This window comes from Pseudorca crassidens, chromosome 19, assembly GCF_039906515.1.
Source record: "Pseudorca crassidens isolate mPseCra1 chromosome 19, mPseCra1.hap1, whole genome shotgun sequence".
NCBI lineage: Eukaryota > Metazoa > Chordata > Mammalia > Artiodactyla > Delphinidae > Pseudorca > Pseudorca crassidens.
In genome coordinates this window covers 26196572-26222116 of record NC_090314.1, presented here as the reverse complement: position 1 = coordinate 26222116, position 25545 = coordinate 26196572, and positions in this window count along the sequence as shown.

Below are 25545 nucleotides of genomic sequence, written 5' to 3'. Positions count from 1 at the left end.
GAGTAACCCTCGGCTTCGCATTCCATCCAGGACCTCCTGCCTGAAATCAACGTGCCTCCTAGAGGAAGTCGGCTTGCGTTCTGACTGCAGTTTGAGTCCTGTTCTTCCCGTGGCACTGCAGGCTTTTGAATAGCCACAGGCCCAGAGCAGCAGCTACGGCGTTCCTTGGTTGAGGCAGTTCGCTTGATGCAGAACACTCGAATTCGAGAAGCTGATTCAGGGAAGGAAACACAGGGTAACCTGTGTCTCTTTGGACTTGTTAGAAACCACAGTGGGGTATGCTGAGTGTGCCCATGGAAACGGGGGCCTGCTGGAACTAGCCTTGCTTTCCCATTTTGAAGGCTGCATTCATGCTGCCTTGAAGCTGCCTGACATTCCCTGCTCTTGACAGGCCTGTAAACCCTGTAAGAATGCTTCTGGGGAGAAAATGAATTTGCTATCTACACTAGGTGCTTCTGCGCCTGCGGTGTGGTCACCCTGACAAGCTCTAGCGCTAAAAGGAAACTCAACGTGTGAACTTGCCTCCAGTTTAGGCCCTTAGTACCCATGTAGATACGGAGGCATGCAGCTCTTTCCATGAGTTCTTAGTCGCTTCTATGCTTTACTATAAAGGAAGTACACTTCTGAGGACTCCTAGGCCTCTCGGGTATGCATCATTTCCCCTCCAAGTTCACTGAGTCCCTCCAGAGCCCTGTGGGCCGGCTGCGAAACTTCGAGTCCCATTTGTTGATTCCCTCGGAGGCCCTCTGTGCGTGCCTAGAGACGGGCAACACACTGTACGTTCCTTGAGGAGAGCTCCATTTCCAGAGACCTCGAACGGCCTCAGGACAACATTGCTGCTGAGTCCCAAGTGCCCAGGAAGACTTTGTCATGGCCCTTGTGTGAGCTGCCATGTGATAACACTCTGTTTTGAATGCTCCGAGGCCCTCGTACCTGGAGTCACTCTGCTCGAGGAGAAAGTCAGCATCTTGCCATGCGGTGTCGCTGACGGCACACCCAGCAGAAACACATGCCTGGAAGTAAGGCCCTGATTTGCCGTGCAGAAGCGGAGGCGTGCAGCAGTTTCCATGAGCCGGTGGCCTGTGCGCTGCGTACCTTTAACGGCAGCACAGTTTTCTGGACACCTAGGAGGCTAGCGTGGGCACCCTGTTGCCGGCAGGAACACTGAGTACCCCCAGGCGCACCTGGGTCTGCTAAGCAACATCCAGTCCCGTAGCCCTTTAGAGCCCCCTCTGTGCATGCCGAGCGTAGGGAAACGCACTGCACTCTCTTTTGAAGCATCTTAACTTCCTCAGCACTCGGGCACGTTCACGAACACCGTTCTGGCACGTCCCACATGGCGTAGAAGTCTTAGGCGTTGCCCTAGTCTGAGCAGCACTCAGAGTAACCCTCGGCTTCGCATTCCATCTAGCACCTCCTGCCTGAAGTCACCATGCCTCCTAGAAGAAGTCAGCTTGCGTTCTGACTGCAGTTTAAGTCCTGTTCTTCCCGTGGCACTGCAGGCTTTTGAATAGCCACAGGCCAAGAGGAGCAGCTACGGCGTTCCTTGGTTGAGGCAGTTCGCTTGATGCAGAACACTCGAATTCGAGAAGCTGATTCAGGGAAGGAAACACAGGGTAACCTGTGTCTCTTTGGACTTGTTAGAAACCACAGTGGGGTATGCTGAGTGTGCCCATGGAAACGGGGGCCTGCTGGAACTAGCCTTGCTTTCCCATTTTGAAGGCTGCATTCATGCTGCCTTGAAGCTGCCTGACATTCCCTGCTCTTGACAGGCCTGTAAACCCTGTAAGAATGCTTCTGGGGAGCAAATGAATTTGCTATCTACACTAGGTGCTTCTGCGCCTGCGGTGTGGTCACCCTGACAAGCTCTAGCGCTAAAAGGAAACTCAACGTGTGAACTTGCCTCCAGTTTAGGCCCTTAGTACCCATGTAGATACGGAGGCATGCAGCTCTTTCCATGAGTTCTTAGTCGCTTCTATGCTTTACTATAAAGGAAGTACACTTCTGAGGACTCCTAGGCCTCTCGGGTATGCATCATTTCCCCTCCAAGTTCACTGAGTCCCTCCAGAGCCCTGTGGGCCGGCTGCGAAACTTCGAGTCCCATTTGTTGATTCCCTCGGAGGCCCTCTGTGCGTGCCTAGAGACGGGCAACACACTGTACGTTCCTTGAGGAGAGCTCCATTTCCAGAGACCTCGAACGGCCTCAGGACAACATTGCTGCTGAGTCCCAAGTGCCCAGGAAGACTTTGTCATGGCCCTTGTGTGAGCTGCCATGTGATAACACTCTGTTTTGAATGCTCCGAGGCCCTCGTACCTGGAGTCACTCTGCTCGAGGAGGAAGTCAGCATCTTGCCATGCGGTGTCGCTGACGGCACACCCAGCAGAAACACATGCCTGGAAGTAAGGCCCTGATTTGCCGTGCAGAAGCGGAGGCGTGCAGCAGTTTCCATGAGCCGGTGGCCTGTGCTCTGCGTACCTTTAACGGCAGCACAGTTTTCTGGACACCTAGGAGGCTAGCGTGGGCACCCTGTTGCCGGCAGGAACACTGAGTACCCCCAGGCGCACCTGGGTCTGCTAAGCAACATCCAGTCCCGTAGCCCTTTAGAGCCCCTCTGTGCATGCCGAGCGTAGGGAAACGCACTGCACTCTCCTTTGAAGCGTCTTAGTTTCTTCAGCACTCGCGCACGTTCACGAACACCGTTCTGGCACGTCCCACATGGCGTAGAAGTCTTAGGCGTTGCCCTAGTCTGAGCAGCACTCAGAGTAACCCTCGGCTTCGCATTCCATCCAGGACCTCCTGCCTGAAATCAACGTGCCTCCTAGAGGAAGTCGGCTTGCGTTCTGACTGCAGTTTGAGTCCTGTTCTTCCCGTGGCACTGCAGGCTTTTGAATAGCCACAGGCCCAGAGCAGCAGCTACGGCGTTCCTTGGTTGAGGCAGTTCGCTTGATGCAGAACACTCGAATTCGAGAAGCTGATTCAGGGAAGGAAACACAGGGTAACCTGTGTCTCTTTGGACTTGTTAGAAACCACAGTGGGGTATGCTGAGTGTGCCCATGGAAACGGGGGCCTGCTGGAACTAGCCTTGCTTTCCCATTTTGAAGGCTGCATTCATGCTGCCTTGAAGCTGCCTGACATTCCCTGCTCTTGACAGGCCTGTAAACCCTGTAAGAATGCTTCTGGGGAGAAAATGAATTTGCTATCTACACTAGGTGCTTCTGCGCCTGCGGTGTGGTCACCCTGACAAGCTCTAGCGCTAAAAGGAAACTCAACGTGTGAACTTGCCTCCAGTTTAGGCCCTTAGTACCCATGTAGATACGGAGGCATGCAGCTCTTTCCATGAGTTCTTAGTCGCTTCTATGCTTTACTATAAAGGAAGTACACTTCTGAGGACTCCTAGGCCTCTCGGGTATGCATCATTTCCCCTCCAAGTTCACTGAGTCCCTCCAGAGCCCTGTGGGCCGGCTGCGAAACTTCGAGTCCCATTTGTTGATCCCTCGGAGGCCCTCTGTGCGTGCCTAGAGACGGGCAACACACTGTACGTTCCTTGAGGAGAGCTCCATTTCCAGAGACCTCGAACGGCCTCAGGACAACATTGCTGCTGAGTCCCAAGTGCCCAGGAAGACTTTGTCATGGCCCTTGTGTGAGCTGCCATGTGATAACACTGTTTTGAATGCTCCGAGGCCCTCGTACCTGGAGTCACTCTGCTCGAGGAGAAAGTCAGCATCTTGCCATGCGGTGTCGCTGACGGCACACCCAGCAGAAACACATGCCTGGAAGTAAGGCCCTGATTTGCCGTGCAGAAGCGGAGGCGTGCAGCAGTTTCCATGAGCCGGTGGCCTGTGCTCTGCGTACCTTTAACGGCAGCACAGTTTTCTGGACACCTAGGAGGCTAGCGTGGGCACCCTGTTGCCGGCAGGAACACTGAGTACCCCCAGGCGCACCTGGGTCTGCTAAGCAACATCCAGTCCCGTAGCCCTTTAGAGCCCCTCTGTGCATGCCGAGCGTAGGGAAACGCACTGCACTCTCCTTTGAAGCGTCTTAGTTTCTTCAGCACTCGCGCACGTTCACGAACACCGTTCTGGCACGTCCCACATGGCGTAGAAGTCTTAGGCGTTGCCCTAGTCTGAGCAGCACTCAGAGTAACCCTCGGCTTCGCATTCCATCCAGGACCTCCTGCCTGAAATCAACGTGCCTCCTAGAGGAAGTCGGCTTGCGTTCTGACTGCAGTTTGAGTCCTGTTCTTCCCGTGGCACTGCAGGCTTTTGAATAGCCACAGGCCCAGAGGAGCAGCTACGGCGTTCCTTGGTTGAGGCAGTTCGCTTGATGCAGAACACTCGAATTCGAGAAGCTGATTCAGGGAAGGAAACACAGGGTAACCTGTGTCTCTTTGGACTTGTTAGAAACCACAGTGGGGTATGCTGAGTGTGCCCATGGAAACGGGGGCCTGCTGGAACTAGCCTTGCTTTCCCATTTTGAAGGCTGCATTCATGCTGCCTTGAAGCTGCCTGACATTCCCTGCTCTTGACAGGCCTGTAAACCCTGTAAGAATGCTTCTGGGGAGAAAATGAATTTGCTATCTACACTAGGTGCTTCTGCGCCTGCGGTGTGGTCACCCTGACAAGCTCTAGCGCTAAAAGGAAACTCAACGTGTGAACTTGCCTCCAGTTTAGGCCCTTAGTACCCATGTAGATACGGAGGCATGCAGCTCTTTCCATGAGTTCTTAGTCGCTTCTATGCTTTACTATAAAGGAAGTACACTTCTGAGGACTCCTAGGCCTCTCGGGTATGCATCATTTCCCCTCCAAGTTCACTGAGTCCCTCCAGAGCCCTGTGGGCCGGCTGCGAAACTTCGAGTCCCATTTGTTGATCCCTCGGAGGCCCTCTGTGCGTGCCTAGAGACGGGCAACACACTGTACGTTCCTTGAGGAGAGCTCCATTTCCAGAGACCTCGAACGGCCTCAGGACAACATTGCTGCTGAGTCCCAAGTGCCCAGGAAGACTTTGTCATGGCCCTTGTGTGAGCTGCCATGTGATAACACTGTTTTGAATGCTCCGAGGCCCTCGTACCTGGAGTCACTCTGCTCGAGGAGAAAGTCAGCATCTTGCCATGCGGTGTCGCTGACGGCACACCCAGCAGAAACACATGCCTGGAAGTAAGGCCCTGATTTGCCGTGCAGAAGCGGAGGCGTGCAGCAGTTTCCATGAGCCGGTGGCCTGTGCGCTGCGTACCTTTAACGGCAGCACAGTTTTCTGGACACCTAGGAGGCTAGCGTGGGCACCCTGTTGCCGGCAGGAACACTGAGTACCCCCAGGCGCACCTGGGTCTGCTAAGCAACATCCAGTCCCGTAGCCCTTTAGAGCCCCCTCTGTGCATGCCGAGCATAGGGAAACATACTGCACTCTCTTTTGAAGCATCTTAACTTCCTCAGCACTCGGGCACGTTCACGAACACCGTTCTGGCACGTCCCACATGGCGTAGAAGTCTTAGGCGTTGCCCTAGTCTGAGCAGCACTCAGAGTAACCCTCGGCTTCGCATTCCATCTAGCACCTCCTGCCTGAAGTCACCATGCCTCCTAGAAGAAGTCAGCTTGCGTTCTGACTGCAGTTTAAGTCCTGTTCTTCCCGTGGCACTGCAGGCTTTTGAATAGCCACAGGCCCAGAGGAGCAGCTACGGCGTTCCTTGGTTGAGGCAGTTCGCTTGATGCAGAACACTCGAATTCGAGAAGCTGATTCAGGGAAGGAAACACAGGGTAACCTGTGTCTCTTTGGACTTGTTAGAAACCACAGTGGGGTATGCTGAGTGTGCCCATGGAAACGGGGGCCTGCTGGAACTAGCCTTGCTTTCCCATTTTGAAGGCTGCATTCATGCTGCCTTGAAGCTGCCTGACATTCCCTGCTCTTGACAGGCCTGTAAACCCTGTAAGAATGCTTCTGGGGAGAAAATGAATTTGCTATCTACACTAGGTGCTTCTGCGCCTGCGGTGTGGTCACCCTGACAAGCTCTAGCGCTAAAAGGAAACTCAACGTGTGAACTTGCCTCCAGTTTAGGCCCTTAGTACCCATGTAGATACGGAGGCATGCAGCTCTTTCCATGAGTTCTTAGTCGCTTCTATGCTTTACTATAAAGGAAGTACACTTCTGAGGACTCCTAGGCCTCTCGGGTATGCATCATTTCCCCTCCAAGTTCACTGAGTCCCTCCAGAGCCCTGTGGGCCGGCTGCGAAACTTCGAGTCCCATTTGTTGATTCCCTCGGAGGCCCTCTGTGCGTGCCTAGAGACGGGCAACACACTGTACGTTCCTTGAGGAGAGCTCCATTTCCAGAGACCTCGAACGGCCTCAGGACAACATTGCTGCTGAGTCCCAAGTGCCCAGGAAGACTTTGTCATGGCCCTTGTGTGAGCTGCCATGTGATAACACTGTTTTGAATGCTCCGAGGCCCTCGTACCTGGAGTCACTCTGCTCGAGGAGAAAGTCAGCATCTTGCCATGCGGTGTCGCTGACGGCACACCCAGCAGAAACACATGCCTGGAAGTAAGGCCCTGATTTGCCGTGCAGAAGCGGAGGCGTGCAGCAGTTTCCATGAGCCGGTGGCCTGTGCTCTGCGTACCTTTAACGGCAGCACAGTTTTCTGGACACCTAGGAGGCTAGCGTGGGCACCCTGTTGCCGGCAGGAACACTGAGTACCCCCAGGCGCACCTGGGTCTGCTAAGCAACATCCAGTCCCGTAGCCCTTTAGAGCCCCTCTGTGCATGCCGAGCGTAGGGAAACGCACTGCACTCTCCTTTGAAGCGTCTTAGTTTCTTCAGCACTCGCGCACGTTCACGAACACCGTTCTGGCACGTCCCACATGGCGTAGAAGTCTTAGGCGTTGCCCTAGTCTGAGCAGCACTCAGAGTAACCCTCGGCTTCGCATTCCATCCAGGACCTCCTGCCTGAAATCAACGTGCCTCCTAGAGGAAGTCGGCTTGCGTTCTGACTGCAGTTTGAGTCCTGTTCTTCCCGTGGCACTGCAGGCTTTTGAATAGCCACAGGCCCAGAGGAGCAGCTACGGCGTTCCTTGGTTGAGGCAGTTCGCTTGATGCAGAACACTCGAATTCGAGAAGCTGATTCAGGGAAGGAAACACAGGGTAACCTGTGTCTCTTTGGACTTGTTAGAAACCACAGTGGGGTATGCTGAGTGTGCCCATGGAAACGGGGGCCTGCTGGAACTAGCCTTGCTTTCCCATTTTGAAGGCTGCATTCATGCTGCCTTGAAGCTGCCTGACATTCCCTGCTCTTGACAGGCCTGTAAACCCTGTAAGAATGCTTCTGGGGAGAAAATGAATTTGCTATCTACACTAGGTGCTTCTGCGCCTGCGGTGTGGTCACCCTGACAAGCTCTAGCGCTAAAAGGAAACTCAACGTGTGAACTTGCCTCCAGTTTAGGCCCTTAGTACCCATGTAGATACGGAGGCATGCAGCTCTTTCCATGAGTTCTTAGTCGCTTCTATGCTTTACTATAAAGGAAGTACACTTCTGAGGACTCCTAGGCCTCTCGGGTATGCATCATTTCCCCTCCAAGTTCACTGAGTCCCTCCAGAGCCCTGTGGGCCGGCTGCGAAACTTCGAGTCCCATTTGTTGATCCCTCGGAGGCCCTCTGTGCGTGCCTAGAGACGGGCAACACACTGTACGTTCCTTGAGGAGAGCTCCATTTCCAGAGACCTCGAACGGCCTCAGGACAACATTGCTGCTGAGTCCCAAGTGCCCAGGAAGACTTTGTCATGGCCCTTGTGTGAGCTGCCATGTGATAACACTGTTTTGAATGCTCCGAGGCCCTCGTACCTGGAGTCACTCTGCTCGAGGAGAAAGTCAGCATCTTGCCATGCGGTGTCGCTGACGGCACACCCAGCAGAAACACATGCCTGGAAGTAAGGCCCTGATTTGCCGTGCAGAAGCGGAGGCGTGCAGCAGTTTCCATGAGCCGGTGGCCTGTGCGCTGCGTACCTTTAACGGCAGCACAGTTTTCTGGACACCTAGGAGGCTAGCGTGGGCACCCTGTTGCCGGCAGGAACACTGAGTACCCCCAGGCGCACCTGGGTCTGCTAAGCAACATCCAGTCCCGTAGCCCTTTAGAGCCCCCTCTGTGCATGCCGAGCATAGGGAAACATACTGCACTCTCTTTTGAAGCATCTTAACTTCCTCAGCACTCGGGCACGTTCACGAACACCGTTCTGGCACGTCCCACATGGCGTAGAAGTCTTAGGCGTTGCCCTAGTCTGAGCAGCACTCAGAGTAACCCTCGGCTTCGCATTCCATCTAGCACCTCCTGCCTGAAGTCACCATGCCTCCTAGAAGAAGTCGGCTTGCGTTCTGACTGCAGTTTGAGTCCTGTTCTTCCCGTGGCACTGCAGGCTTTTGAATAGCCACAGGCCCAGAGGAGCAGCTACGGCGTTCCTTGGTTGAGGCAGTTCGCTTGATGCAGAACACTCGAATTCGAGAAGCTGATTCAGGGAAGGAAACACAGGGTAACCTGTGTCTCTTTGGACTTGTTAGAAACCACAGTGGGGTATGCTGAGTGTGCCCATGGAAACGGGGGCCTGCTGGAACTAGCCTTGCTTTCCCATTTTGAAGGCTGCATTCATGCTGCCTTGAAGCTGCCTGACATTCCCTGCTCTTGACAGGCCTGTAAACCCTGTAAGAATGCTTCTGGGGAGAAAATGAATTTGCTATCTACACTAGGTGCTTCTGCGCCTGCGGTGTGGTCACCCTGACAAGCTCTAGCGCTAAAAGGAAACTCAACGTGTGAACTTGCCTCCAGTTTAGGCCCTTAGTACCCATGTAGATACGGAGGCATGCAGCTCTTTCCATGAGTTCTTAGTCGCTTCTATGCTTTACTATAAAGGAAGTACACTTCTGAGGACTCCTAGGCCTCTCGGGTATGCATCATTTCCCCTCCAAGTTCACTGAGTCCCTCCAGAGCCCTGTGGGCCGGCTGCGAAACTTCGAGTCCCATTTGTTGATCCCTCGGAGGCCCTCTGTGCGTGCCTAGAGACGGGCAACACACTGTACGTTCCTTGAGGAGAGCTCCATTTCCAGAGACCTCGAACGGCCTCAGGACAACATTGCTGCTGAGTCCCAAGTGCCCAGGAAGACTTTGTCATGGCCCTTGTGTGAGCTGCCATGTGATAACACTCTGTTTTGAATGCTCCGAGGCCCTCGTACCTGGAGTCACTCTGCTCGAGGAGAAAGTCAGCATCTTGCCATGCGGTGTCGCTGACGGCACACCCAGCAGAAACACATGCCTGGAAGTAAGGCCCTGATTTGCCGTGCAGAAGCGGAGGCGTGCAGCAGTTTCCATGAGCCGGTGGCCTGTGCTCTGCGTACCTTTAACGGCAGCACAGTTTTCTGGACACCTAGGAGGCTAGCGTGGGCACCCTGTTGCCGGCAGGAACACTGAGTACCCCCAGGCGCACCTGGGTCTGCTAAGCAACATCCAGTCCCGTAGCCCTTTAGAGCCCCCTCTGTGCATGCCGAGCGTAGGGAAACGCACTGCACTCTCCTTTGAAGCGTCTTAGTTTCTTCAGCACTCGCGCACGTTCACGAACACCGTTCTGGCACGTCCCACATGGTGTAGAAGTCTTAGGCGTTGCCCTAGTCTGAGCAGCACTCAGAGTAACCCTCGGCTTCGCATTCCATCCAGGACCTCCTGCCTGAAATCAACGTGCCTCCTAGAGGAAGTCGGCTTGCGTTCTGACTGCAGTTTGAGTCCTGTTCTTCCCGTGGCACTGCAGGCTTTTGAATAGCCACAGGCCCAGAGGAGCAGCTACGGCGTTCCTTGGTTGAGGCAGTTCGCTTGATGCAGAACACTCGAATTCGAGAAGCTGATTCAGGGAAGGAAACACAGGGTAACCTGTGTCTCTTTGGACTTGTTAGAAACCACAGTGGGGTATGCTGAGTGTGCCCATGGAAACGGGGGCCTGCTGGAACTAGCCTTGCTTTCCCATTTTGAAGGCTGCATTCATGCTGCCTTGAAGCTGCCTGACATTCCCTGCTCTTGACAGGCCTGTAAACCCTGTAAGAATGCTTCTGGGGAGCAAATGAATTTGCTATCTACACTAGGTGCTTCTGCGCCTGCGGTGTGGTCACCCTGACAAGCTCTAGCGCTAAAAGGAAACTCAACGTGTGAACTTGCCTCCAGTTTAGGCCCTTAGTACCCATGTAGATACGGAGGCATGCAGCTCTTTCCATGAGTTCTTAGTCGCTTCTATGCTTTACTATAAAGGAAGTACACTTCTGAGGACTCCTAGGCCTCTCGGGTATGCATCATTTCCCCTCCAAGTTCACTGAGTCCCTCCAGAGCCCTGTGGGCCGGCTGCGAAACTTCGAGTCCCATTTGTTGATCCCTCGGAGGCCCTCTGTGCGTGCCTAGAGACGGGCAACACACTGTACGTTCCTTGAGGAGAGCTCCATTTCCAGAGACCTCGAACGGCCTCAGGACAACATTGCTGCTGAGTCCCAAGTGCCCAGGAAGACTTTGTCATGGCCCTTGTGTGAGCTGCCATGTGATAACACTGTTTTGAATGCTCCGAGGCCCTCGTACCTGGAGTCACTCTGCTCGAGGAGAAAGTCAGCATCTTGCCATGCGGTGTCGCTGACGGCACACCCAGCAGAAACACATGCCTGGAAGTAAGGCCCTGATTTGCCGTGCAGAAGCGGAGGCGTGCAGCAGTTTCCATGAGCCGGTGGCCTGTGCTCTGCGTACCTTTAACGGCAGCACAGTTTTCTGGACACCTAGGAGGCTAGCGTGGGCACCCTGTTGCCGGCAGGAACACTGAGTACCCCCAGGCGCACCTGGGTCTGCTAAGCAACATCCAGTCCCGTAGCCCTTTAGAGCCCCTCTGTGCATGCCGAGCGTAGGGAAACGCACTGCACTCTCCTTTGAAGCGTCTTAGTTTCTTCAGCACTCGCGCACGTTCACGAACACCGTTCTGGCACGTCCCACATGGCGTAGAAGTCTTAGGCGTTGCCCTAGTCTGAGCAGCACTCAGAGTAACCCTCGGCTTCGCATTCCATCCAGGACCTCCTGCCTGAAATCAACGTGCCTCCTAGAGGAAGTCGGCTTGCGTTCTGACTGCAGTTTGAGTCCTGTTCTTCCCGTGGCACTGCAGGCTTTTGAATAGCCACAGGCCCAGAGGAGCAGCTACGGCGTTCCTTGGTTGAGGCAGTTCGCTTGATGCAGAACACTCGAATTCGAGAAGCTGATTCAGGGAAGGAAACACAGGGTAACCTGTGTCTCTTTGGACTTGTTAGAAACCACAGTGGGGTATGCTGAGTGTGCCCATGGAAACGGGGGCCTGCTGGAACTAGCCTTGCTTTCCCATTTTGAAGGCTGCATTCATGCTGCCTTGAAGCTGCCTGACATTCCCTGCTCTTGACAGGCCTGTAAACCCTGTAAGAATGCTTCTGGGGAGAAAATGAATTTGCTATCTACACTAGGTGCTTCTGCGCCTACGGTGTGGTCACCCTGACAAGCTCTAGCGCTAAAAGGAAACTCAACGTGTGAACTTGCCTCCAGTTTAGGCCCTTAGTACCCATGTAGATACGGAGGCATGCAGCTCTTTCCATGAGTTCTTAGTCGCTTCTATGCTTTACTATAAAGGAAGTACACTTCTGAGGACTCCTAGGCCTCTCGGGTATGCATCATTTCCCCTCCAAGTTCACTGAGTCCCTCCAGAGCCCTGTGGGCCGGCTGCGAAACTTCGAGTCCCATTTGTTGATTCCCTCGGAGGCCCTCTGTGCGTGCCTAGAGACGGGCAACACACTGTACGTTCCTTGAGGAGAGCTCCATTTCCAGAGACCTCGAACGGCCTCAGGACAACATTGCTGCTGAGTCCCAAGTGCCCAGGAAGACTTTGTCATGGCCCTTGTGTGAGCTGCCATGTGATAACACTGTTTTGAATGCTCCGAGGCCCTCGTACCTGGAGTCACTCTGCTCGAGGAGAAAGTCAGCATCCTGCCATGCGGTGTCGCTGACGGCACACCCAGCAGAAACACATGCCTGGAAGTAAGGCCCTGATTTGCCGTGCAGAAGCGGAGGCGTGCAGCAGTTTCCATGAGCCGGTGGCCTGTGCTCTGCGTACCTTTAACGGCAGCACAGTTTTCTGGACACCTAGGAGGCTAGCGTGGGCACCCTGTTGCCGGCAGGAACACTGAGTACCCCCAGGCGCACCTGGGTCTGCTAAGCAACATCCAGTCCCGTAGCCCTTTAGAGCCCCTCTGTGCATGCCGAGCGTAGGGAAACGCACTGCACTCTCCTTTGAAGCGTCTTAGTTTCTTCAGCACTCGCGCACGTTCACGAACACCGTTCTGGCACGTCCCACATGGCGTAGAAGTCTTAGGCGTTGCCCTAGTCTGAGCAGCACTCAGAGTAACCCTCGGCTTCGCATTCCATCCAGGACCTCCTGCCTGAAATCAACGTGCCTCCTAGAGGAAGTCGGCTTGCGTTCTGACTGCAGTTTGAGTCCTGTTCTTCCCGTGGCACTGCAGGCTTTTGAATAGCCACAGGCCCAGAGGAGCAGCTACGGCGTTCCTTGGTTGAGGCAGTTCGCTTGATGCAGAACACTCGAATTCGAGAAGCTGATTCAGGGAAGGAAACACAGGGTAACCTGTGTCTCTTTGGACTTGTTAGAAACCACAGTGGGGTATGCTGAGTGTGCCCATGGAAACGGGGGCCTGCTGGAACTAGCCTTGCTTTCCCATTTTGAAGGCTGCATTCATGCTGCCTTGAAGCTGCCTGACATTCCCTGCTCTTGACAGGCCTGTAAACCCTGTAAGAATGCTTCTGGGGAGAAAATGAATTTGCTATCTACACTAGGTGCTTCTGCGCCTGCGGTGTGGTCACCCTGACAAGCTCTAGCGCTAAAAGGAAACTCAACGTGTGAACTTGCCTCCAGTTTAGGCCCTTAGTACCCATGTAGATACGGAGGCATGCAGCTCTTTCCATGAGTTCTTAGTCGCTTCTATGCTTTACTATAAAGGAAGTACACTTCTGAGGACTCCTAGGCCTCTCGGGTATGCATCATTTCCCCTCCAAGTTCACTGAGTCCCTCCAGAGCCCTGTGGGCCGGCTGCGAAACTTCGAGTCCCATTTGTTGATCCCTCGGAGGCCCTCTGTGCGTGCCTAGAGACGGGCAACACACTGTACGTTCCTTGAGGAGAGCTCCATTTCCAGAGACCTCGAACGGCCTCAGGACAACATTGCTGCTGAGTCCCAAGTGCCCAGGAAGACTTTGTCATGGCCCTTGTGTGAGCTGCCATGTGATAACACTGTTTTGAATGCTCCGAGGCCCTCGTACCTGGAGTCACTCTGCTCGAGGAGAAAGTCAGCATCTTGCCATGCGGTGTCGCTGACGGCACACCCAGCAGAAACACATGCCTGGAAGTAAGGTCCTGATTTGCCGTGCAGAAGCGGAGGCGTGCAGCAGTTTCCATGAGCCGGTGGCCTGTGCGCTGCGTACCTTTAACGGCAGCACAGTTTTCTGGACACCTAGGAGGCTAGCGTGGGCACCCTGTTGCCGGCAGGAACACTGAGTACCCCCAGGCGCACCTGGGTCTGCTAAGCAACATCCAGTCCCGTAGCCCTTTAGAGCCCCCTCTGTGCATGCCGAGCGTAGGGAAACGCACTGCACTCTCCTTTGAAGCGTCTTAGTTTCTTCAGCACTCGCGCACGTTCACGAACACCGTTCTGGCACGTCCCACATGGCGTAGAAGTCTTAGGCGTTGCCCTAGTCTGAGCAGCACTCAGAGTAACCCTCGGCTTCGCATTCCATCTAGCACCTCCTGCCTGAAGTCACCATGCCTCCTAGAAGAAGTCGGCTTGCGTTCTGACTGCAGTTTGAGTCCTGTTCTTCCCGTGGCACTGCAGGCTTTTTAATAGCCACAGGCCCAGAGGAGCAGCTACGGCGTTCCTTGGTTGAGGCAGTTCGCTTGATGCAGAACACTCGAATTCGAGAAGCTGATTCAGGGAAGGAAACACAGGGTAACCTGTGTCTCTTTGGACTTGTTAGAAACCACAGTGGGGTATGCTGAGTGTGCCCATGGAAACGGGGGCCTGCTGGAACTAGCCTTGCTTTCCCATTTTGAAGGCTGCATTCATGCTGCCTTGAAGCTGCCTGACATTCCCTGCTCTTGACAGGCCTGTAAACCCTGTAAGAATGCTTCTGGGGAGAAAATGAATTTGCTATCTACACTAGGTGCTTCTGCGCCTGCGGTGTGGTCACCCTGACAAGCTCTAGCGCTAAAAGGAAACTCAACGTGTGAACTTGCCTCCAGTTTAGGCCCTTAGTACCCATGTAGATACGGAGGCATGCAGCTCTTTCCATGAGTTCTTAGTCGCTTCTATGCTTTACTATAAAGGAAGTACACTTCTGAGGACTCCTAGGCCTCTCGGGTATGCATCATTTCCCCTCCAAGTTCACTGAGTCCCTCCAGAGCCCTGTGGGCCGGCTGCGAAACTTCGAGTCCCATTTGTTGATCCCTCGGAGGCCCTCTGTGCGTGCCTAGAGACGGGCAACACACTGTACGTTCCTTGAGGAGAGCTCCATTTCCAGAGACCTCGAACGGCCTCAGGACAACATTGCTGCTGAGTCCCAAGTGCCCAGGAAGACTTTGTCATGGCCCTTGTGTGAGCTGCCATGTGATAACACTCTGTTTTGAATGCTCCGAGGCCCTCGTACCTGGAGTCACTCTGCTCGAGGAGAAAGTCAGCATCTTGCCATGCGGTGTCGCTGACGGCACACCCAGCAGAAACACATGCCTGGAAGTAAGGCCCTGATTTGCCGTGCAGAAGCGGAGGCGTGCAGCAGTTTCCATGAGCCGGTGGCCTGTGCTCTGCGTACCTTTAACGGCAGCACAGTTTTCTGGACACCTAGGAGGCTAGCGTGGGCACCCTGTTGCCGGCAGGAACACTGAGTACCCCCAGGCGCACCTGGGTCTGCTAAGCAACATCCAGTCCCGTAGCCCTTTAGAGCCCCCTCTGTGCATGCCGAGCGTAGGGAAACGCACTGCACTCTCCTTTGAAGCGTGTTAGTTTCTTCAGCACTCGCGCACGTTCACGAACACCGTTCTGGCACGTCCCACATGGTGTAGAAGTCTTAGGCGTTGCCCTAGTCTGAGCAGCACTCAGAGTAACCCTCGGCTTCGCATTCCATCCAGGACCTCCTGCCTGAAATCAACGTGCCTCCTAGAGGAAGTCGGCTTGCGTTCTGACTGCAGTTTGAGTCCTGTTCTTCCCGTGGCACTGCAGGCTTTTGAATAGCCACAGGCCCAGAGGAGCAGCTACGGCGTTCCTTGGTTGAGGCAGTTCGCTTGATGCAGAACACTCGAATTCGAGAAGCTGATTCAGGGAAGGAAACACAGGGTAACCTGTGTCTCTTTGGACTTGTTAGAAACCACAGTGGGGTATGCTGAGTGTGCCCATGGAAACGGGGGCCTGCTGGAACTAGCCTTGCTTTCCCATTTTGAAGGCTGCATTCATGCTGCCTTGAAGCTGCCTGACATTCCCTGCTCTTGACAGGCCTGTAAACCCTGTAAGAATGCTTCTGGGGAGAAAATGAATTTGCTATCTACACTAGGTGCTTCTGCGCCTGCGGTGTGGTCACCCTGACAAGCTCTAGCGCTAAAAGGAAACTCAACGTGTGAACTTGCCTCCAGTTTAGGCCCTTAGTACCCATGTAGATACGGAGGCATGCAGCTCTTTCCATGAGTTCTTAGTCGCTTCTATGCTTTACTATAAAGGAAGTACACTTCTGAGGACTCCTAGGCCTCTCGGGTATGCATCATTTCCCCTCCAAGTTCACTGAGTCCCTCCAGAGCCCTGTGGGCCGGCTGCGAAACTTCGAGTCCCATTTGTTGATTCCCTCGGAGGCCCTCTGTGCGTGCCTAGAGACGGGCAACACACTGTACGTTCCTTGAGGAGAGCTCCATTTCCAGAGACCTCGAACGGCCTCAGGACAACATTGCTGCTGAGTCCCAAGTGCCCAGGAAGACTTTGTCATGGCCCTTGTGTGAGCTGCCATGTGATAACACTCTGTTTTGAATGCTCCGAGGCCCTCGTACCTGGAGTCACTCTGCTCGAGGAGGAAGTCAGCATCTTGCCATGCGGTGTCGCTGACGGCACACCCAGCAGAAACACATGCCTGGAAGTAAGGCCCTGATTTGCCGTGCAGAAGCGGAGGCGTGCAGCAGTTTCCATGAGCCGGTGGCCTGTGCGCTGCGTACCTTTAACGGCAGCACAGTTTTCTGGACACCTAGGAGGCTAGCGTGGGCACCCTGTTGCCGGCAGGAACACTGAGTACCCCCAGGCGCACCTGGGTCTGCTAAGCAACATCCAGTCCCGTAGCCCTTTAGAGCCCCCTCTGTGCATGCCGAGCGTAGGGAAACGCACTGCACTCTCCTTTGAAGCGTCTTAGTTTCTTCAGCACTCGCGCACGTTCACGAACACCGTTCTGGCACGTCCCACATGGCGTAGAAGTCTTAGGCGTTGCCCTAGTCTGAGCAGCACTCAGAGTAACCCTCGGCTTCGCATTCCATCCAGGACCTCCTGCCTGAAATCAACGTGCCTCCTAGAGGAAGTCGGCTTGCGTTCTGACTGCAGTTTGAGTCCTGTTCTTCCCGTGGCACTGCAGGCTTTTGAATAGCCACAGGCCCAGAGGAGCAGCTACGGCGTTCCTTGGTTGAGGCAGTTCGCTTGATGCAGAACACTCGAATTCGAGAAGCTGATTCAGGGAAGGAAACACAGGGTAACCTGTGTCTCTTTGGACTTGTTAGAAACCACAGTGGGGTATGCTGAGTGTGCCCATGGAAACGGGGGCCTGCTGGAACTAGCCTTGCTTTCCCATTTTGAAGGCTGCATTCATGCTGCCTTGAAGCTGCCTGACATTCCCTGCTCTTGACAGGCCTGTAAACCCTGTAAGAATGCTTCTGGGGAGAAAATGAATTTGCTATCTACACTAGGTGCTTCTGCGCCTGCGGTGTGGTCACCCTGACAAGCTCTAGCGCTAAAAGGAAACTCAACGTGTGAACTTGCCTCCAGTTTAGGCCCTTAGTACCCATGTAGATACGGAGGCATGCAGCTCTTTCCATGAGTTCTTAGTCGCTTCTATGCTTTACTATAAAGGAAGTACACTTCTGAGGACTCCTAGGCCTCTCGGGTATGCATCATTTCCCCTCCAAGTTCACTGAGTCCCTCCAGAGCCCTGTGGGCCGGCTGCGAAACTTCGAGTCCCATTTGTTGATTCCCTCGGAGGCCCTCTGTGCGTGCCTAGAGACGGGCAACACACTGTACGTTCCTTGAGGAGAGCTCCATTTCCAGAGACCTCGAACGGCCTCAGGACAACATTGCTGCTGAGTCCCAAGTGCCCAGGAAGACTTTGTCATGGCCCTTGTGTGAGCTGCCATGTGATAACACTCTGTTTTGAATGCTCCGAGGCCCTCGTACCTGGAGTCACTCTGCTCGAGGAGGAAGTCAGCATCTTGCCATGCGGTGTCGCTGACGGCACACCCAGCAGAAACACATGCCTGGAAGTAAGGCCCTGATTTGCCGTGCAGAAGCGGAGGCGTGCAGCAGTTTCCATGAGCCGGTGGCCTGTGCGCTGCGTACCTTTAACGGCAGCACAGTTTTCTGGACACCTAGGAGGCTAGCGTGGGCACCCTGTTGCCGGCAGGAACACTGAGTACCCCCAGGCGCACCTGGGTCTGCTAAGCAACATCCAGTCCCGTAGCCCTTTAGAGCCCCCTCTGTGCATGCCGAGCGTAGGGAAACGCACTGCACTCTCCTTTGAAGCGTCTTAGTTTCTTCAGCACTCGCGCACGTTCACGAACACCGTTCTGGCACGTCCCACATGGCGTAGAAGTCTTAGGCGTTGCCCTAGTCTGAGCAGCACTCAGAGTAACCCTCGGCTTCGCATTCCATCCAGGACCTCCTGCCTGAAATCAACGTGCCTCCTAGAGGAAGTCGGCTTGCGTTCTGACTGCAGTTTGAGTCCTGTTCTTCCCGTGGCACTGCAGGCTTTTGAATAGCCACAGGCCCAGAGGAGCAGCTACGGCGTTCCTTGGTTGAGGCAGTTCGCTTGATGCAGAACACTCGAATTCGAGAAGCTGATTCAGGGAAGGAAACACAGGGTAACCTGTGTCTCTTTGGACTTGTTAGAAACCACAGTGGGGTATGCTGAGTGTGCCCATGGAAACGGGGGCCTGCTGGAACTAGCCTTGCTTTCCCATTTTGAAGGCTGCATTCATGCTGCCTTGAAGCTGCCTGACATTCCCTGCTCTTGACAGGCCTGTAAACCCTGTAAGAATGCTTCTGGGGAGAAAATGAATTTGCTATCTACACTAGGTGCTTCTGCGCCTGCGGTGTGGTCACCCTGACAAGCTCTAGCGCTAAAAGGAAACTCAACGTGTGAACTTGCCTCCAGTTTAGGCCCTTAGTACCCATGTAGATACGGAGGCATGCAGCTCTTTCCATGAGTTCTTAGTCGCTTCTATGCTTTACTATAAAGGAAGTACACTTCTGAGGACTCCTAGGCCTCTCGGGTATGCATCATTTCCCCTCCAAGTTCACTGAGTCCCTCCAGAGCCCTGTGGGCCGGCTGCGAAACTTCGAGTCCCATTTGTTGATTCCCTCGGAGGCCCTCTGTGCGTGCCTAGAGACGGGCAACACACTGTACGTTCCTTGAGGAGAGCTCCATTTCCAGAGACCTCGAACGGCCTCAGGACAACATTGCTGCTGAGTCCCAAGTGCCCAGGAAGACTTTGTCATGGCCCTTGTGTGAGCTGCCATGTGATAACACTCTGTTTTGAATGCTCCGAGGCCCTCGTACCTGGAGTCACTCTGCTCGAGGAGGAAGTCAGCATCTTGCCATGCGGTGTCGCTGACGGCACACCCAGCAGAAACACATGCCTGGAAGTAAGGCCCTGATTTGCCGTGCAGAAGCGGAGGCGTGCAGCAGTTTCCATGAGCCGGTGGCCTGTGCGCTGCGTACCTTTAACGGCAGCACAGTTTTCTGGACACCTAGGAGGCTAGCGTGGGCACCCTGTTGCCGGCAGGAACACTGAGTACCCCCAGGCGCACCTGGGTCTGCTAAGCAACATCCAGTCCCGTAGCCCTTTAGAGCCCCCTCTGTGCATGCCGAGCGTAGGGAAACGCACTGCACTCTCCTTTGAAGCGTCTTAGTTTCTTCAGCACTCGCGCACGTTCACGAACACCGTTCTGGCACGTCCCACATGGCGTAGAAGTCTTAGGCGTTGCCCTAGTCTGAGCAGCACTCAGAGTAACCCTCGGCTTCGCATTCCATCCAGGACCTCCTGCCTGAAATCAACGTGCCTCCTAGAGGAAGTCGGCTTGCGTTCTGACTGCAGTTTGAGTCCTGTTCTTCCCGTGGCACTGCAGGCTTTTGAATAGCCACAGGCCCAGAGGAGCAGCTACGGCGTTCCTTGGTTGAGGCAGTTCGCTTGATGCAGAACACTCGAATTCGAGAAGCTGATTCAGGGAAGGAAACACAGGGTAACCTGTGTCTCTTTGGACTTGTTAGAAACCACAGTGGGGTATGCTGAGTGTGCCCATGGAAACGGGGGCCTGCTGGAACTAGCCTTGCTTTCCCATTTTGAAGGCTGCATTCATGCTGCCTTGAAGCTGCCTGACATTCCCTGCTCTTGACAGGCCTGTAAACCCTGTAAGAATGCTTCTGGGGAGAAAATGAATTTGCTATCTACACTAGGTGCTTCTGCGCCTGCGGTGTGGTCACCCTGACAAGCTCTAGCGCTAAAAGGAAACTCAACGTGTGAACTTGCCTCCAGTTTAGGCCCTTAGTACCCATGTAGATACGGAGGCATGCAGCTCTTTCCATGAGTTCTTAGTCGCTTCTATGCTTTACTATAAAGGAAGTACACTTCTGAGGACTCCTAGGCCTCTCGGGTATGCATCATTTCCCCTCCAAGTTCACTGAGTCCCTCCAGAGCCCTGTGGGCCGGCTGCGAAACTTCGAGTCCCATTTGTTGATTCCCTCGGAGGCCCTCTGTGCGTGCCTAGAGACGGGCAACACACTGTACGTTCCTTGAGGAGAGCTCCATTTCCAGAGACCTCGAACGGCCTCAGGACAACATTGCTGCTGAGTCCCAAGTGCCCAGGAAGACTTTGTCATGGCCCTTGTGTGAGCTGCCATGTGATAACACTCTGTTTTGAATGCTCCGAGGCCCTCGTACCTGGAGTCACTCTGCTCGAGGAGGAAGTCAGCATCTTGCCATGCGGTGTCGCTGACGGCACACCCAGCAGAAACACATGCCTGGAAGTAAGGCCCTGATTTGCCGTGCAGAAGCGGAGGCGTGCAGCAGTTTCCATGAGCCGGTGGCCTGTGCGCTGCGTACCTTTAACGGCAGCACAGTTTTCTGGACACCTAGGAGGCTAGCGTGGGCACCCTGTTGCCGGCAGGAACACTGAGTACCCCCAGGCGCACCTGGGTCTGCTAAGCAACATCCAGTCCCGTAGCCCTTTAGAGCCCCCTCTGTGCATGCCGAGCGTAGGGAAACGCACTGCACTCTCCTTTGAAGCGTCTTAGTTTCTTCAGCACTCGCGCACGTTCACGAACACCGTTCTGGCACGTCCCACATGGCGTAGAAGTCTTAGGCGTTGCCCTAGTCTGAGCAGCACTCAGAGTAACCCTCGGCTTCGCATTCCATCCAGGACCTCCTGCCTGAAATCAACGTGCCTCCTAGAGGAAGTCGGCTTGCGTTCTGACTGCAGTTTGAGTCCTGTTCTTCCCGTGGCACTGCAGGCTTTTGAATAGCCACAGGCCCAGAGGAGCAGCTACGGCGTTCCTTGGTTGAGGCAGTTCGCTTGATGCAGAACACTCGAATTCGAGAAGCTGATTCAGGGAAGGAAACACAGGGTAACCTGTGTCTCTTTGGACTTGTTAGAAACCACAGTGGGGTATGCTGAGTGTGCCCATGGAAACGGGGGCCTGCTGGAACTAGCCTTGCTTTCCCATTTTGAAGGCTGCATTCATGCTGCCTTGAAGCTGCCTGACATTCCCTGCTCTTGACAGGCCTGTAAACCCTGTAAGAATGCTTCTGGGGAGAAAATGAATTTGCTATCTACACTAGGTGCTTCTGCGCCTGCGGTGTGGTCACCCTGACAAGCTCTAGCGCTAAAAGGAAACTCAACGTGTGAACTTGCCTCCAGTTTAGGCCCTTAGTACCCATGTAGATACGGAGGCATGCAGCTCTTTCCATGAGTTCTTAGTCGCTTCTATGCTTTACTATAAAGGAAGTACACTTCTGAGGACTCCTAGGCCTCTCGGGTATGCATCATTTCCCCTCCAAGTTCACTGAGTCCCTCCAGAGCCCTGTGGGCCGGCTGCGAAACTTCGAGTCCCATTTGTTGATTCCCTCGGAGGCCCTCTGTGCGTGCCTAGAGACGGGCAACACACTGTACGTTCCTTGAGGAGAGCTCCATTTCCAGAGACCTCGAACGGCCTCAGGACAACATTGCTGCTGAGTCCCAAGTGCCCAGGAAGACTTTGTCATGGCCCTTGTGTGAGCTGCCATGTGATAACACTCTGTTTTGAATGCTCCGAGGCCCTCGTACCTGGAGTCACTCTGCTCGAGGAGGAAGTCAGCATCTTGCCATGCGGTGTCGCTGACGGCACACCCAGCAGAAACACATGCCTGGAAGTAAGGCCCTGATTTGCCGTGCAGAAGCGGAGGCGTGCAGCAGTTTCCATGAGCCGGTGGCCTGTGCGCTGCGTACCTTTAACGGCAGCACAGTTTTCTGGACACCTAGGAGGCTAGCGTGGGCACCCTGTTGCCGGCAGGAACACTGAGTACCCCCAGGCGCACCTGGGTCTGCTAAGCAACATCCAGTCCCGTAGCCCTTTAGAGCCCCCTCTGTGCATGCCGAGCGTAGGGAAACGCACTGCACTCTCCTTTGAAGCGTCTTAGTTTCTTCAGCACTCGCGCACGTTCACGAACACCGTTCTGGCACGTCCCACATGGCGTAGAAGTCTTAGGCGTTGCCCTAGTCTGAGCAGCACTCAGAGTAACCCTCGGCTTCGCATTCCATCCAGGACCTCCTGCCTGAAATCAACGTGCCTCCTAGAGGAAGTCGGCTTGCGTTCTGACTGCAGTTTGAGTCCTGTTCTTCCCGTGGCACTGCAGGCTTTTGAATAGCCACAGGCCCAGAGGAGCAGCTACGGCGTTCCTTGGTTGAGGCAGTTCGCTTGATGCAGAACACTCGAATTCGAGAAGCTGATTCAGGGAAGGAAACACAGGGTAACCTGTGTCTCTTTGGACTTGTTAGAAACCACAGTGGGGTATGCTGAGTGTGCCCATGGAAACGGGGGCCTGCTGGAACTAGCCTTGCTTTCCCATTTTGAAGGCTGCATTCATGCTGCCTTGAAGCTGCCTGACATTCCCTGCTCTTGACAGGCCTGTAAACCCTGTAAGAATGCTTCTGGGGAGAAAATGAATTTGCTATCTACACTAGGTGCTTCTGCGCCTGCGGTGTGGTCACCCTGACAAGCTCTAGCGCTAAAAGGAAACTCAACGTGTGAACTTGCCTCCAGTTTAGGCCCTTAGTACCCATGTAGATACGGAGGCATGCAGCTCTTTCCATGAGTTCTTAGTCGCTTCTATGCTTTACTATAAAGGAAGTACACTTCTGAGGACTCCTAGGCCTCTCGGGTATGCATCATTTCCCCTCCAAGTTCACTGAGTCCCTCCAGAGCCCTGTGGGCCGGCTGCGAAACTTCGAGTCCCATTTGTCGATTCCCTCGGAGGCCCTCTGTGCGTGCCTAGAGACGGGCAACACACTGTACGTTCCTTGAGGAGAGCTCCATTTCCAGAGACCTCGAACGGCCTCAGGACAACATTGCTGCTGAGTCCCAAGTGCCCAGGAAGACTTTGTCATGGCCCTTGTGTGAGCTGCCATGTGATAACACTCTGTTTTGAATGCTCCGAGGCCCTCGTACCTGGAGTCACTCTGCTCGAGGAGGAAGTCAGCATCTTGCCATGCGGTGTCGCTGACGGCACACCCAGCAGAAACACATGCCTGGAAGTAAGGCCCTGATTTGCCGTGCAGAAGCGGAGGCGTGCAGCAGTTTCCATGAGCCGGTGGCCTGTGCGCTGCGTACCTTTAACGGCAGCACAGTTTTCTGGACACCTAGGAGGCTAGTGTGGGCACCCTGTTGCCGGCAGGAACACTGAGTACCCCCAGGCGCACCTGGGTCTGCTAAGCAACATCCAGTCCCGTAGCCCTTTAGAGCCCCTCTGTGCATGCCGAGCGTAGGGAAACGCACTGCACTCTCCTTTGAAGCGTCTTAGTTTCTTCAGCACTCGCGCACGTTCACGAACACCGTTCTGGCACGTCCCACATGGCGTAGAAGTCTTAGGCGTTGCCCTAGTCTGAGCAGCACTCAGAGTAACCCTCGGCTTCGCATTCCATCCAGGACCTCCTGCCTGAAATCAACGTGCCTCCTAGAGGAAGTCGGCTTGCGTTCTGACTGCAGTTTGAGTCCTGTTCTTCCCGTGGCACTGCAGGCTTTTGAATAGCCACAGGCCCAGAGGAGCAGCTACGGCGTTCCTTGGTTGAGGCAGTTCGCTTGATGCAGAACACTCGAATTCGAGAAGCTGATTCAGGGAAGGAAACACAGGGTAACCTGTGTCTCTTTGGACTTGTTAGAAACCACAGTGGGGTATGCTGAGTGTGCCCATGGAAACGGGGGCCTGCTGGAACTAGCCTTGCTTTCCCATTTTGAAGGCTGCATTCATGCTGCCTTGAAGCTGCCTGACATTCCCTGCTCTTGACAGGCCTGTAAACCCTGTAAGAATGCTTCTGGGGAGAAAATGAATTTGCTATCTACACTAGGTGCTTCTGCGCCTGCAGTGTGGTCACCCTGACAAGCTCTAGCGCTAAAAGGAAACTCAACGTGTGAACTTGCCTCCAGTTTAGGCCCTTAGTACCCATGTAGATACGGAGGCATGCAGCTCTTTCCATGAGTTCTTAGTCGCTTCTATGCTTTACTATAAAGGAAGTACACTTCTGAGGACTCCTAGGCCTCTCGGGTATGCATCATTTCCCCTCCAAGTTCACTGAGTCCCTCCAGAGCCCTGTGGGCCGGCTGCGAAACTTCGAGTCCCATTTGTCGATTCCCTCGGAGGCCCTCTGTGCGTGCCTAGAGACGGGCAACACACTGTACGTTCCTTGAGGAGAGCTCCATTTCCAGAGACCTCGAACGGCCTCAGGACAACATTGCTGCTGAGTCCCAAGTGCCCAGGAAGACTTTGTCATGGCCCTTGTGTGAGCTGCCATGTGATAACACTCTGTTTTGAATGCTCCGAGGCCCTCGTACCTGGAGTCACTCTGCTCGAGGAGGAAGTCAGCATCTTGCCATGCGGTGTCGCTGACGGCACACCCAGCAGAAACACATGCCTGGAAGTAAGGCCCTGATTTGCCGTGCAGAAGCGGAGGCGTGCAGCAGTTTCCATGAGCCGGTGGCCTGTGCGCTGCGTACCTTTAACGGCAGCACAGTTTTCTGGACACCTAGGAGGCTAGCGTGGGCACCCTGTTGCCGGCAGGAACACTGAGTACCCCCAGGCGCACCTGGGTCTGCTAAGCAACATCCAGTCCCGTAGCCCTTTAGAGCCCCCTCTGTGCATGCCGAGCGTAGGGAAACGCACTGCACTCTCCTTTGAAGCGTCTTAGTTTCTTCAGCACTCGCGCACGTTCACGAACACCGTTCTGGCACGTCCCACATGGCGTAGAAGTCTTAGGCGTTGCCCTAGTCTGAGCAGCACTCAGAGTAACCCTCGGCTTCGCATTCCATCCAGGACCTCCTGCCTGAAATCAACGTGCCTCCTAGAGGAAGTCGGCTTGCGTTCTGACTGCAGTTTGAGTCCTGTTCTTCCCGTGGCACTGCAGGCTTTTGAATAGCCACAGGCCCAGAGCAGCAGCTACGGCGTTCCTTGGTTGAGGCAGTTCGCTTGATGCAGAACACTCGAATTCGAGAAGCTGATTCAGGGAAGGAAACACAGGGTAACCTGTGTCTCTTTGGACTTGTTAGAAACCACAGTGGGGTATGCTGAGTGTGCCCATGGAAACGGGGGCCTGCTGGAACTAGCCTTGCTTTCCCATTTTGAAGGCTGCATTCATGCTGCCTTGAAGCTGCCTGACATTCCCTGCTCTTGACAGGCCTGTAAACCCTGTAAGAATGCTTCTGGGGAGAAAATGAATTTGCTATCTACACTAGGTGCTTCTGCGCCTGCGGTGTGGTCACCCTGACAAGCTCTAGCGCTAAAAGGAAACTCAACGTGTGAACTTGCCTCCAGTTTAGGCCCTTAGTACCCATGTAGATACGGAGGCATGCAGCTCTTTCCATGAGTTCTTAGTCGCTTCTATGCTTTACTATAAAGGAAGTACACTTCTGAGGACTCCTAGGCCTCTCGGGTATGCATCATTTCCCCTCCAAGTTCACTGAGTCCCTCCAGAGCCCTGTGGGCCGGCTGCGAAACTTC